This window comes from Eumetopias jubatus, unplaced genomic scaffold (genome assembly GCF_037043125.1).
Source record: "Eumetopias jubatus isolate StellerSeaLion01/CBP00866 unplaced genomic scaffold, mEumJub1_p1.0 scaffold_3, whole genome shotgun sequence".
Taxonomy (NCBI): Eukaryota; Metazoa; Chordata; class Mammalia; order Carnivora; family Otariidae; genus Eumetopias; species Eumetopias jubatus.
Window position 1 is genome coordinate 190,145,718 of NW_028274809.1, and position 14,349 is coordinate 190,160,066.

The following is a 14,349-nucleotide window of genomic DNA, read 5'->3' on the forward strand; positions in this document are numbered from 1 at the left end:
CTCCTGGCCACAGTCTATGAGTTTTGTTTCTTCTTTTCCAATTCTTATAAATGCTATTTCGTTTTTCTTGCCTTCCTCCGCTCTTCATAGTGAACAGAAGTCGTAAGCATGGCCATCTTCCTATCCTCTCTTATTTTAAGGGGAATGCCTCTAACATTTCTTCATGAAAAATTGTGCCAGGAAGGATTCCATTAAGGAAATGAAACCACTCCAACTATTTTGGGCATAAAATTAGTTAATATAGAGTGTTGGGTACTGATAAAATATTTAAAATGCTGGGGTAGTGGAGTCTTGACTATTCACGCAAGGAAAAAAAATATATATATATATATGTATATATATATATATATACACACCCTGACTCAGCTTTCTGAAACATCCAGGAACATAGCTTCCATCTAACTTCTACCTTCCAGATCTCATATGTTTATCTAACTGGAAGGACTTAACTCATTTTCAGAACCCTGTCTGTGAAGGAAGCTGGGAAATGCAAATTTCTGCTTTGAGTTCCTGCAAAGACTTACTAGAAGATATGCTGAGAGCCGGTGCTGTGACTCCTCTCCAACGTACCTTCTCTTCCGTGGGCACTTACTTGCACTCTCAGCCATCTTTATTTACACTCACCCACTCCCTTAAAAGGGAGGCCATAGTCCACCAATCACTGTACACATCTCTGGGTAATATCCTTTCCTCTTCCAGGTCGGTCATAATCCCACCTTACTGTCCTATAAGCTAGGGACTTAATGGCTAACCCCCTTCAGCACTCCTTTTATTCATGCTGTGAAAAAGGGAGAAGGAAATCGTTTCACTTTTACAAATACATGCTTAAGAAAGCAAAGCTGAAAAGAGGGGTAGTTACTAGGGTCTTAGTTTCTACAATTAATCAAGAGATTGTGACTGATGTTTAAAATGGGTTCTCCTTCCACGCATTGCATGGGAGCATCTTAGCTGGGTGAGTTCTTTATTTGTGTGGGGGGTTGTAGTGGAGGACCCAAATCCGTATTTCCACAGGGTCTGAGCCCCTTATGGTCTTGTCTGTATGGACTTGCTGAAGTCTTGCACGAATTTTTCCCACCAGACCTGACATCGGAACGAGGTACTCTAAATCATTACCTCGGACTCTAGCACATTCCTCCTCACTCACATTGCCAGCAGCAGCACTAACTCCCCACGCTTGACAAGATAAACCCCCCGGCTGACATAGAATATTGTGGGGCTATTGGATCAATGGCATGAGGAAAGCAAAATGGCAGTCTCAGTGGAGACATTGTTATATCCTGTGATGAATCACCTGTCCCTTAGGCCCTAGACTTCTGACAGAGCAGAGTCCAAATTCATGGTGATGGATAACAAGGATTTTGCAGATGGGCCTCAGGTGTAAGAGTGAGAGGTACTATTGCTGCTTTTACCACTGGTTCTCCGGTCCAGCGTTCCAGCTGTGGAGAGACAGCGTTCTTTCTTCATTGATCTTGCACTGCATTCAATCCACCCTATAGGACAATAGCCCACACCCAGGAGGTATTTTCTCACAGTTGATGCTGTACCTGAATTGTCAGGAGCCAGCTGCATCTCACAACTGGGCACATAACATGAGTGAATGCCATGGTACGAGTCTATTGCCTTGCGTACTCTGCCATTTAAAAAAAAGAAAGAAAGAAAGAGAGACAACTTGGTCAGAAATAGTGTTGTGTGGAATACTATGAAAGAGAATTTGGCACTTCATAAGTTTACTGAGGTAGGTCTGGAAGAGATATGGCAGGCATGGAAGTCGAATCCATATTGAAAGTAAGGATATGGGCCCCCACCATAATGGAACTGGACACATGGAGTCAACTTGCCACCAGACAGTGATGTCATACCTGGGGTTTGGCATCTGTCTCTGCTTTGGTAGAGAGGGCCCTTAGCAGTGTTGGCCATTGGCTCAGCTTTGTGGACTAGAAGTCTGTATTACTGAGGACTGTATTCAATTTTATAAAATTATGAGGTCTCTTTTGGTTACCTTTTCTTTCTCTTACTCATTTCTAATAACATTGCATTGGGTTCAGAGAACGTATGGTACCAGTTACTTTATTTGGTGTTTGTTTGCTAATACCTGACTTATGAGTCAGTCACAATTTTTATAAATGGTCTGTAGTACACTTGAGAAGAGTCTGTTTTAAGTCTATGGGTATCTATTTTCTTTCAAACCAGATTATATACACATGCTGTTTTTAACTTTTCAAAAGTAAATGTACAACGAACATTTGCTTATAAAAACTCCAACACGTTGCTAAAAATAAACTTTTTAGACTTTAACCCGGAACCTGTCCACAGAAGTTGTGTAAGTCCCTGGACCCTCATTAAGACATGCTGCTTAGGGGCCCCGGGGTGTTAGGCACCAGAAGGAGGCTGTCTGTGGACTTCAGAATGTGTAAAACTCGGGAATCTTTGTAACTGCCTACATTACTTTCGTTTCTTTCTCTCCTTACCTCATTCTCCAGAGAGTCTGAGAGTAAAACTTTCCCAAAGAAAGAGCTCCCCTGCTCACTGAAAAGCCTCGGAGAGAATTGGGAGCATTGGGGTTCAGGCGATGCCAGGCAGGGAGGAGACCCAACCGCAGCAGAGAACAAACATAAGGCGCTGGCTTTTGACGGGAGGCAACCTAGCTGTGCTCCCCCGAGGGTGCTGGGACGAAGAAAGGGAAGAGAGGGGGTACCATTTACAGAATGAGAAGAGCTGGGGGTTCCTCCCTTTCGGGCTCCGTCTTGTCTCTGCTTGGAGCCTCTCTGAGAGAGAGGAATACATTCCAGCTCTGCGGAGACGTCTGCACAATTTAACAACTTGACTAACACCCTTGCTAGGAACCAAGTCACTGAATTTTGCGACACTTTCACCCAGACTGCGCGAAAAATAAGCCATCAGGCTTCTGCTGACCAACCTTCTTGTGGGCAGAAGGCCACTGTCTGATGTAGAGGACCACAGGGCGCACCCCCATCACCTCGGAGGGCCTGGGTCTAGCAGAGGCTGATCTTTCCAAGCTTTCACGGAGCATTTCACAACAACTTTCTCACCCTTGTCTTCGAACCAGGCTTTCCTGACAGCGCTCTGGATTGGATGTTTGCTCAGAAGCCATTTTTTAATTTTAGTCTTGTTTGGCATCTGGAGAGCTGGGAGCCTTCCAAGCCAGCAAGTCACGATTTCGTTTCATTGAAAGTCCTTCCTTGACGTATTCCTGTCCTCTTGCAAATTTTATCCCGAGCATTGGGAGCCACTGGGTAACACTGGCCACCCCTGGAGGGAAACCTCCTCTGCTGGATCACCCGGGACATCAGGTGGACCTCCTGCCTTCCATGGCCCTCAGGTGACAGCATTGGCCTCATATGTCTAAAGTCACTGTCCGCACCTTGCCATTTCCAATCAGAGCCCCATTCCTGGCATACGGGGGAGGACTCAGTCTCCAAAACCTCACAGTACATTTCCAGTACTACCTCTCAGCCAGTGTGTCCATCCTTAATTAAGTACCGCCACTTTTGGCTAATGGCGGTACAGGAAGGGGAAATGGGGAGGGGGGACACTTGTGGCGGGGGGTTGGGGCAGCAGCCCAGGTAGACGGGTGATAAATGGAGAAGAAAAATAATCAAAAACCCTAATGCTTGGCATAATGTTTCCTAGGGCCAGGACAGAATCTAGCATAAAGACATGATTTTAATCATCGAGACCCTGTTTTCTGTCTCAGCTCTGAATCTGGCCTTACTTAATGGTACGACTTTGAGAGCATCAGTTTGCCTATTGGGGTCCCCAGTAGTTCTCTTCTGAGGAATGAGGATCTATAATGTCCCTTTAGTTCTCAAATCCTGAGCATGGGTTGCGTTTGACATCCTTGTACAAAGAATAAGCTCCTTACCCTCCATGTCCGAGGATGATCACCAGGCAGAGTGCCCTGGGTAAGCTGCACCATCTTGTGTCCCCTCCCAGCCTGATGTTTGCATGTCGAAGATGTGCTCTCTGTGTTCCTATTCAAGGAGACATGACCTGTTGCAGCGGTCACTGTATTTCCCTGTGTGTTCAACTCTCCTTCAGTACAGGTGTTCAAACTGAGACCTATCGACTTTGTTCTCTTATCACCAGGATCTCATCTGCCTCCTCACTGTCCTTTGCTAATTGATAACAGGTTGCTTCATATTAAGCATGGCTTCGAACACTTAGAAGACCAAAGGGAGGTCTGTCTCCCACCTCGGGTCACATAGCCTGCTGCAGTCTAATATCACTGAATATCTTCTGAAGGAGTACAAAAGGAAAATGGATGTTTAAGGCCATATGATCAATACTGTTTATCTATGGAGAGTGAGAAACATTGAAATTATTGTAAACCAATGAATACCATCCTGAAAAACCATAACAAAAGGAAGGCCATTCAGCAAATTTCATTATCTCAGAGATGGAAAGAAGAAAATAGAGATTTAAATAAGTTACCTTTAAAGAAAACTATCAAGTATTAAATAAGCATGCAAAGGATTGTCTCTGAGCTCCTAAAAGTACTTCTTAATTCTAATTCAATTGGCATTTATGTCAAATTTATTTATATCATTAGCTCTCTCCTGAAGTATCTTATTTATCCAAATACATTTTAAGTCTCTTAAGGACAGAAATTTATTTCAGGTTCTCGATCTATATGTGTTCCTTCAGTGATTATTAGTAATTACAGTTTGTGCAATACCATATGATGGGTAGTGTGCAGATCAAAAATAAACATCCAGGTTAATTTCAAGAAGCTTACAGCCTGTTGAGGGAGGATGTGGTGTTAACAGAGAGGGTTAGGAGTCACGTTAGTTCCTCGACTGAATGTGGGCCCTGGATGGATTCCCGGCTTCTTGCTCTGTGGTTTCGCCACCTGTACGAAAAGGCTGATGGTACCTGCCTCAGCTGGAAAAATGACACGTGGTGCCCCTGGAACGTGCTTGGCACTCAGCGAATACGGGATTCCGTCTGGCCTCTCCTGAAAACACAAGAATCGCGTGTTAAATAAGGATTTACTGTCAATATTATGAAAATTACAAACGTCCACTCTCTGAATCCTCACAATCACCCTCTGAAGAAAGCACAGCCACCAGCCCATTTTATGGATGAGGACATTGAGGCCCCGAGATGTTACCAACAAGCTGCAGGGCTGGGACTTAACAGCCAGCCAGTCAACCTGACTTAAGATTCTGGGTTCTTAACTACTTGTTTGGTTTACAAAGCCAGGCATTTAAGAGAAGATGGTTTCTATCATCATCTGTCTTCCAATACGTAAGTAAAAACTAAAAATGGATGTTTTTACTTTTCAGTTCTGATGAGACTGAATATGGTTTACCTTTACTTTTCATTGCACTTCTTTCAAAAATCTCTTTCCTTTCCTGTTAATTTAATCATCTATTGTTGATTTGCTGTAATATTTATTCTCCACTTATTAAAAGTAATAAATTTTGGTTGTCATGATTTGCAAATATGTATTTCCATTTAGTCACTCAGCTAATACTTATCAAGAGTTTATTATGGGTGAAGTCATGTGCTAAGCACCTGAGACATAAGGAAGAAAGATCTTTTGCCCTCTGAGGGATTAAAGTCTACCTAAAGCCACAGATATTTAAATAAATACACATGTTAAAGGGGCTATCAGTTTGATCCTTCCAATCTTCTTTTCTTCATTTACTAGCTGTAAGACATTGACCAAACACTTAACATATATTTCCTTCAATTTCCTTAATCATAAAAGCAAAGTAACAATGGTATCTACCTCATGGGATCATGTAGCAAGCTCACCGAGTAATCCATGGAAAGTGCCTAGCAACAAGTAAGTAGTAATAAATTTTACCTACAGATCAGGAGGCAATGTTTACAAGTAAACATAAGACACATACAAACAATGAGGGCCATAAATGAGGTATAAATAAATATAAGAGTAGAGAGTCAAGCAGATTTATTACGATTACTCACAGCAGAGGAAGTTTAATGAAGGATATTCCAGGAGTGTTTGGGCTTATGGGCTGAGGAAGGTGTTACCCACCAGAAAGTCATGTGAGGAAGGGAAATCTTCGTTGAGCAAAAAGGGCAAGGATAAGAAATAGTAATTTCAGTAATTTACCTGAAACATGGCCCACTTAAAATGAAAGGAGAATGGGGCAAAACAGCAAAATGTATTGTGATAACAGATTGAGAAATAGAAAGATACGTACATTTCATATTTATACTTATTTTCTATTTGACTTTATTCCACAAACCGAAGTATTCACCTCTGAGAAATAGAGAGTTTCCTCTTGGTGATTCTGTTAATGTGAGTTCAAAACTGGCACACTCTTTAATAAGCTTTTATAACACTGTCTATTTTAAGAGAATGAGAGCGACAGAGGTATAGCTTCATAGAAATCAACACCTGAAGTCATTAGGCAGATTATTAAAATGTGTCACTAGCTGTGAGAACAAGAAGACAGACAAACAGCGTCAATGTCAGCACATGGCATAACTCGCACCTGCTCTACTGAGGGCTGGAAGACAAGTACACGACCCCTTCACACCAAGGCCATGAACTCCCAAGGATTTGGTTCATTGCATTATTACTTTGTTGGTAAAAAGAACGCTGTCATTTGAACCTCTCACAATATTGGGTGTTAGGATTTTGTTTTTAATTCCATTATGCCTCCTTTCAGAACAGGCTCAGAAATATAAATGATCTTTCCAAGGCCACACAGCCAGTAAGGGATGGAACTGGGACCCTAGTTCTGATGTTTTTTCCACTACACAGTGCTTGAGTGTGCACACATGTGTGAACACACACACACACACAATGGATTAATCGATACAAAAAAGCAAAGCTTCGGAAGTCGGTAACCTCACAGGCACTAGTAATGCCGTCAATTCTTATTCCAGAAAACAAGGCAGGGATTATACTAATTTCTACTCCCTACATTTCTTCCACACCTCCCCATCTTTAACTGCTTACTCTAAAAACTGGTTTTATTTTAACTCAATTGTCACCCATATTATTGCCTGTGATAGAGTGAGAAACACTTGAGTTTTCTAAATTTCTTCAGAACATAACCCTGAAACATAAGGAACCTGCAGTGATGAACTATAAGAGTCACAGGTTATCATGTACCCAACTTGGTCATTAGATTTGAGTGGCTTTGTTGACGTAGAATTGACCTACAATAAAAATGACTAATTTTAAGTGTATGATCTGATGAAGTTTCCAGATGCATGGAGTCGTTTAGCCACCACCACATGATAGATATTGAACATTTCTATCACCTCAAGAGTGCCTTCATGCCCCTTTCCAGCCTGTCCCGAGAACCCTGTTCCTCTTCCCGTCAATACAATTCTGCCTTTTCTAGAATAATGTGTAAATGGAATTATAGATTGAGTAGTCTTTTGTGTCTGATCGATCAGTGACATTCAAAGGTTCATTAAAGTTGGGGCCCAGATAAGTGGGAATTCCTGAGGGCTTACATAACAGAACGGAGAGTTGAGTTTACTACCACGAGGAAGCAGTTCACCCAGAGATTATATCTTTTTCGAGTACATTTCCATGTTCTATGTGAGATCTAACCTGGATTCAAAAAGTAATTTTCCAACAGCCCTAGAAACTTGTGAGATGAAGGGAAGCTAATTGTGACCAGAGCTCATTGTTGGTTTTGGCAAAATCTCACTTAAGCCTTAAGAGATCATAATAATATTCGTTCTTCTTGTTTGTGCAAAGGAAGCCAAAAGTGGTTATGTAGGCAAATAATAGAAGTATTCTGCTTTTGTTGGAGAGATCATAGGCAAATTATATTACATAAATACCTGCAAGGCTGTGCCAATTCTCGTATTGACATGTTATCAATTATTATTTGAAATTTGTTTCTTTGTTTTACCAGGTATTTAGTTTTATTCGCTGTTTGTGTTTCATTTGTGGTTCTTATTCTTTATTCATAATTGAACCAATATCTCTTTTACAACATTCTGCCTTGGGCTGTGATCATGACCATTAAGACGGTCCTTCTGTCGGAGGACAGAGAAACCAGAGGGGGTCGTCTGAAGAAAGAAACGGGGCCGGACCAGATTCAAAGACAGGGTGGGTTTTCTTGGTGCCTAAACCCATTCCTTTTACAGCTACTGTCACACCAAAATCTCTCTATCCACAAACCCTCACCACAAGACCTGAGTTTCTGAGCCCCAGCTTAAGGTACCCTCGCCTCAGACCTGCGGAGAGGAGGCTGAGTTTCAATGTACGAATCCGAACAGCAGACCACTGAGACTCAATGAAGTAAAACCCTTCCATTGTGATTCTGATTTCAAGGCCACTTTCTGCTCAAGATCTTGACTTTCTCTCCTTATGTTTCTTAAGCTCTTACTCTGTTTATGCACCACACTATCCTCTGGGAAATCAAAATAACTACAAGACATCATCCCTACCCTAGCGAGCCTCACAGGAAAAGGAAACATAAGTTATTAACTCTAGGGTTACCTTGTAACAACTATAATAGATACACATAGATACATACTACTCACCTTCTCTGTGGGGATCAAAGGGGATCAAAGAGCGATCCAGATGACAGGTGGCCTTTGAACTGGGACTTAGAGATGAGGCTGGCAGAAGGCAAACCTGCATGAAAGCAGAAATAGAAAAGCTAACTGTGTGTTTAGGGAACCTCATGAGTATAAGTCTCTTCACCCTCATGATATTCCTAAAGAATTAAGAAATTCAATGTTCATTATATTCCCAAGCTAAAAAATAAGTGATGGTTAAAAATAATTCAGTGCATGCATGTGGACCAAAAAAGAAAAAAAAAATCGTAACCTATTTAATATTATTATTAATCCCTTAATTCTCCCTAGTCCAACTTTCTTGAAGTGTCTCTGAGCTCCATTTCATGACACTGGAAGCCTACTGAATTAATCAGTACATTTGGGAGGCAGCGGAAATCAAGGCACTTTCTTCACTCAGTTAGCTCTTGTCCTGCTGAGGGTCCTCGCCTGTGTGCCCTTTCCCCAGTATTCTTTTCAGCATCGCTTTCTGGAGCTTTCTCATCCTGCATCCCATGGTTTGCCAGTGACATCATTTCCTCTGCTTTTCTTCTCTAATGAGGTAGAGTCTGTATTCGTGGTTCTGTTCCATCTCCCTAATGTTAACCTCCTGCCGAAGGCAGGGCTCTGATTAAGGACATTCATGATTAGATTAAAATGTTCCTTCTCACTTTCCCCCTAACTATCTTTCTAACACATAATGCTATTAAAATACAGCTGCACACTGCCCTGCTCCCTTATAGCTCAGACCGGAAGCTAAGTCCACATGTGTCCCAGATATTCGTAATTTTAAGGACAATTCTTGTTTAAAATATCCCCAAACTAGGTCTAAGATGAACAGGAAAACCACCATAGCACTTCAAACGATAAATAAGGCAAAATAAGACTCTTATTGACCCCTCATCACCACCATCCCTAAAGATGTACAGAGAATTATGAGCATCTTTACATGACGGCAAATATATGGATGCAATACAAGGCTCTTGGATTTGAGGAAGTTATAACCAGGATCGGAAACCAGACGTTGATGTTCATAGTAGAGATATGATAGATTGCTTAATAAATTTTAAGAATAAAAATTGTTGCTGTTCTCTGTAAAAATAAAAAAAAAATCACTTCCTGTTGACTTGTAACGCACTAAATTGCTACGTCCTTCCCTAAAACCTAGATTATCAAATGCACAGCTTGCTTGTGCCTTGAAATTGCTGTCATTTTACTTTGCCAGCTAATTTGTTTTCTTTTCTTCAACCCTGGTCGGGGCAGGAGAGGAGGAAAAACTAACCTTGATTGAGACCATCCTTCAAGTCTGGCATTGTGTTAATAGTAACCCAGATGCCTTTTGAAATTCAAGTTAAAGCAATTTGAAAACCATCCCCATTTCCCTAAGGAATTCTACCTGTCCTCACCCTGGGAGGCGGTGGGGGTGGTAAGGTAGGAGAGGACTTACAGTTTTATAAGCCTTCTCACTGCGATCCTTTGTGATAGCTCGGGAACTGGCCACTCTTTTGGTCCAGTGTAGTCCGTGTGCCCTGGACAGGTGCTCTCCCACAAGATGAGACTCGGCTAGAAAATCTGTTTTTCTCTCCAGATCCTGTATTCTGGGGTCTGTCCTTTGTGCTGGAATGCCAGTGTGATGTTTTATATTGTGTGAGAATGCTGGAGATTTGTCTCAATATCTAGCAGACCACCTGATCAAAAAATCAACTTGTAGTTGGTTAAGTGGCCAATATTTGTAAGTTGTTACCACAACAAAGCCTAGTAAAATTCAATGAATGCAGGTAAGGTCACCCTCAGCTTTCCAGCCTCATCTGCAACCATTTTACCCAGCTCCTACATCAAACAGTTAGGGTTCTGCATCCCACACCCTAGATCTATCTCGCTCATGTGACCTTGTTCCCCCAAAGTCTTCCAAACTTACATTGCTTCCAGAAACTCTCTTAAGAAGCAGACACAGCATTGCTTGGTCAGTGATATCCTCCTGAACCCTAGTTGAGTGCCATTCCTTATCACCCAAGCAGCTCACCAGTTGAAAAAAAAAAAAACTATACAACATTACAACTATCTGTGAATCTGTCTCCTCCATTAAGTATAAGCTCTACATGTCATTTCATATTTTTGCAATATGTAATTATAATATTTTAAAGGGTAATCTTTGGACTACTATCTCTCTAGACACATCAAAAAGCCCAAAGATTATGACATTTTGTCTTTTGCTTTTAATTTGTGTCCCCAAAGCACCTTGCACAGTTCCAATGGAAAATAGGTGCTCAATATAGATTAGTAGATCTGACTTGAATAATGAGCTATGTTATAAAAGGGCTGAATTATATCAATAATTAAAGTTTTAGTCAAATCCTGTGATAAAGAACAATGCTTAATTCACCTTAGAAAGGGCACAAAGCTCTTGATAATGACAAGATTAAAAGCCTATTAATATTTCAGGAAAAGTGTGATCATTTACATCTGTCTATTATGCCCTCCTATTTTTAATGCTATGTCACTTTAGGACTTAACATATTAACTATATGAAATTCAATTTTCCATTTATTTGACGTTTCTTCTTTGGAACTTATTGAATATAAGTAACAGCAAATATGAAGCTCTGAAAGCTCTAAAATTATATAGTTCTAGGGAGAACAAACACAGATAAACTACAGAGCATCTACGAATCAAATAAAATGCATCTGTACTTGGGGGAAGAAATCTGAGTTTAGGAAAGACACTTAAAATATACTTAAGAGAAAGAGTCAAGTAGTCAAGGAGAAATGCCTCTTAAGAAGAAAAATCTAAAATAATGATAATCCTGTTGAAATGATGGGTGAGATCATAAAAATAACAGCTGTTCGAAGTGGGTTTTAACTAAGTCACTAAGGCAGGTGATATTCGTGAGAGTATGTTATTCCTGTCTTATCTGTTGTTTCACACAACAGGATACTATCTACTTTCTTTTTTTTTTAAAGATTTTTATCTATTTCATAGAGAGAAAGAGACAGAGAGCGCAAGCGTGGGGTGGGGGGAGAAGGAGAAGCAGACTCTCCGCCGAGCAGGGAGCCTGATGCCACACTTGATCCCAGGACCCTGAGATCATGACCCAAGCTGAAGGCAGACTCAACTGACTGAGCCACCCAGGCGCCCCATCTGCTTTCTTGTAAGTGAATGAAATGTAACTTTATAGAACTCAAAATTCATTTACAGAGAATTCAATATAAGAATATACTTGTATCAAGAGTACAGTGATGGGGCGCCTGGGTAGCTGGGTCGGTTGAAATTCCGACTCTTGGTTTCGGGTCAGGTAATCAGGTAATGATTTCAGGGTCATGAGACTGAGCCCGACATTGGGCTCTGTGCTCAGGGTGTAATCTGCTTCTCCCTCTGTCTCTGTTCCCTACCCGCCCCCTCTCAAATAAATAAATAAGTAAATAAAATCTTTAAAAAAAAGAGTACAGTGATAATTAGATTATTAACCAGGCATAGGATTGTCTTCACTATTGATATCTCTCACTCTATAATTTCTATTCATTTTATTTACCTAAAAGCTGCCAGTTGCCAGACCCCACACTCTAATGCACACTTCAAATTAGGTCTCACATAAGTTTGTTGAGGAAAATGCGTATTGCTCAAAGGAAAAATATATTATTTGGCATTTAATTTTATTAAAATCCCTCCTCATTGAGGTATTCTATCAACAAAAGTATTTGTTAAATTGCAAGTGTTTTGGGTAAAGATTTGTTCATACCTTGGTTCTCAGAAATAATGTTACATTTTACTCTATGCTTTCAGTAGAACCTGGAATCTGTATAATACAGAGCGTTCTTGGACAGTAGCCTGTATAAGTTCATTATGTAATTAGAAATTGCATAATTGCAAAATGCATTTGTAATTTCTAGCTTGAGAGAGCAAATATTCTCAGAAATCAATGATTCCTCAGCAAGGTGCACCCAGGTTTGACCCTTGCACATACTACGGCGGGTTACTTTGGACTATTACCACCATGAAGGAAAAGGAGCAGCTAGTACCCAGCATACTGGCTAAATTGCTAATTCAGTGAAAGACACTATCATTATCTCTGGAGATTTCTCTGTGTGTGGCCCAGAGCTAGGTGCTCTGCAGCCATCTTCCCAGCAAATTCCTTTATATGACTTCATTAATAGCTCCGCATTCAGGTCCCCATGGGGTCAAAGAGAATCAGCGTTAAAAGAGCCAAGTTAGCCTGGCTAAGACAGAACCCCTTGTAGAAGATACAGAAATATATATGGGACTAGGCATATATGTGAAAAAACATTAAACTCATTGAAACTTTAATATATAAATAAGCAATTCATGTAAAAACAGTGAGCTGAAGAAAATTAAAATATAGGAGTAGTACCTAAACTATATATTATTTTAGATGCCTTCTTGCTGATTTAATTATCACCATAACATTACAGTAAAGCTAGTGCCCCCCAAGTAACTCCCCAATGGTGCCTTGCTGACCAGTTTTCACATGAGAGGACTCCATCTTTTTCAGACAGTCCATCACTGAAGTGCGATGCTATCGGAATGGAACTCCCCTTGGATCCCTAGCAACTGACGACGTTTCTCTGTTCAGGTAGAATGGCTTTGATGGCATGGAGCATGGACGCGGTCACAGCTGGGAATCAGAAGACCCACACGGAGTTTGTGCTCCAACGCTATGCCGATTTTGGAGTATAGATTCACATGCTCTGTGCCTTTCCTTCCTCATCTGTTAAATGGACCTAATAAAAAGGATGTGTAGGGTTGTAGAAAAGATGAGGTGACATTGCACATGTAAATACACATTATACATGGAGATGCAACCTTTGTGCCCTTCCACGGGTGGGTGCTCTGCCCATCCGCCTCCACCACTCCGGCGGGCCCAGCCACACTGTGCCCTGCCACCCACTCGCCGGAACTCCTTTTCTGCTGCACCTGGAATGAAGCTCCTGACCCCAACGAAGTCAATACTTCCAGAAATGATCCTGAAACAGGAAAAAATGGGTAAGTAGAGAGAAAGAGTGGAAATGAAAGTTCAACAAAGAGAGGAGAAGAAACAAGGTATTTAAGTAAAGGAATCAGGAACGGCTTGGGGAGCAGAAATCATCGAGGGTTCTATACATATGTATTATAGGATGATATGTGTGTATTCATACTGAGGGTATACATGCAATGCATAAATCCCATATGTATACACAAATCTCCCATTAAAGTGAGAGGTGCATGCTTTTTTTTAAATAAATGAACGATTTATAAATTTCCTTTATTTCAATAATTTATCAGTCTATTCAAAGATATTGATAAACAATTAGATTGGAGGTTTGCAAGCTTCTTTGAGATGAAGTCAGAAAGAACTAAATGGTATTCAAATTGTCATCCTGACAATTTTTGTAGAGCAAAATGTATTATGGGGAAAGTATAGTAGTTATTAAAAGACAATTCCAAACTACCATTTTTCAGTAGAACTGATTGATACCCAAGAAAGGATTATGGTTATTTTGGTTTTTATTAAAATAATCTTTCCTCACATATATTTTCCCAACTGTTCTTTTATTCAGAAGACATTAATGTAATTTTATCTGAGAAAGCTCCCCTCAGCACCCAGAGTTAGTTAAGAAATGAAAAGTGACTATCACGATCTTGAATACCACAGGGAAGTTGCTGGTCAGAATTGTATTTGAGTTTTTCTGAAGATACGGGAACAAAAAAATACAAATAACAAAATTCGGTTAGTAAAATAACGTCTGACCTATTTGGTCAAAACCTCAGTGAAATTCGACTGGGCTTAAATGAGTGAGTGCAGTAAAATCATCGAGGAGACCTGGGGAAGCG

At 40.7% G+C, this 14,349-nt stretch overlaps 1 protein-coding gene across 1 annotated transcript in view; it reads right to left on the minus strand.

Moving 5' to 3' along the window:
* Positions 1–362: 362 nt before the first annotated feature.
* Positions 363–14,349, minus strand: part of LIG4 (DNA ligase 4) — a 75,153-nt gene continuing 61,166 nt past the window's right edge. The window contains exons 5-8 of the transcript XR_015767917.1: positions 8,509–8,602; positions 4,894–4,975; positions 3,884–3,992; positions 363–1,630 (exon numbers count right to left, since the gene is read on the minus strand). The gene's annotated coding sequence lies outside the window, so the exon portion shown is untranslated. The remainder of the gene's footprint in view (positions 1,631–3,883; positions 3,993–4,893; positions 4,976–8,508; positions 8,603–14,349) is intronic.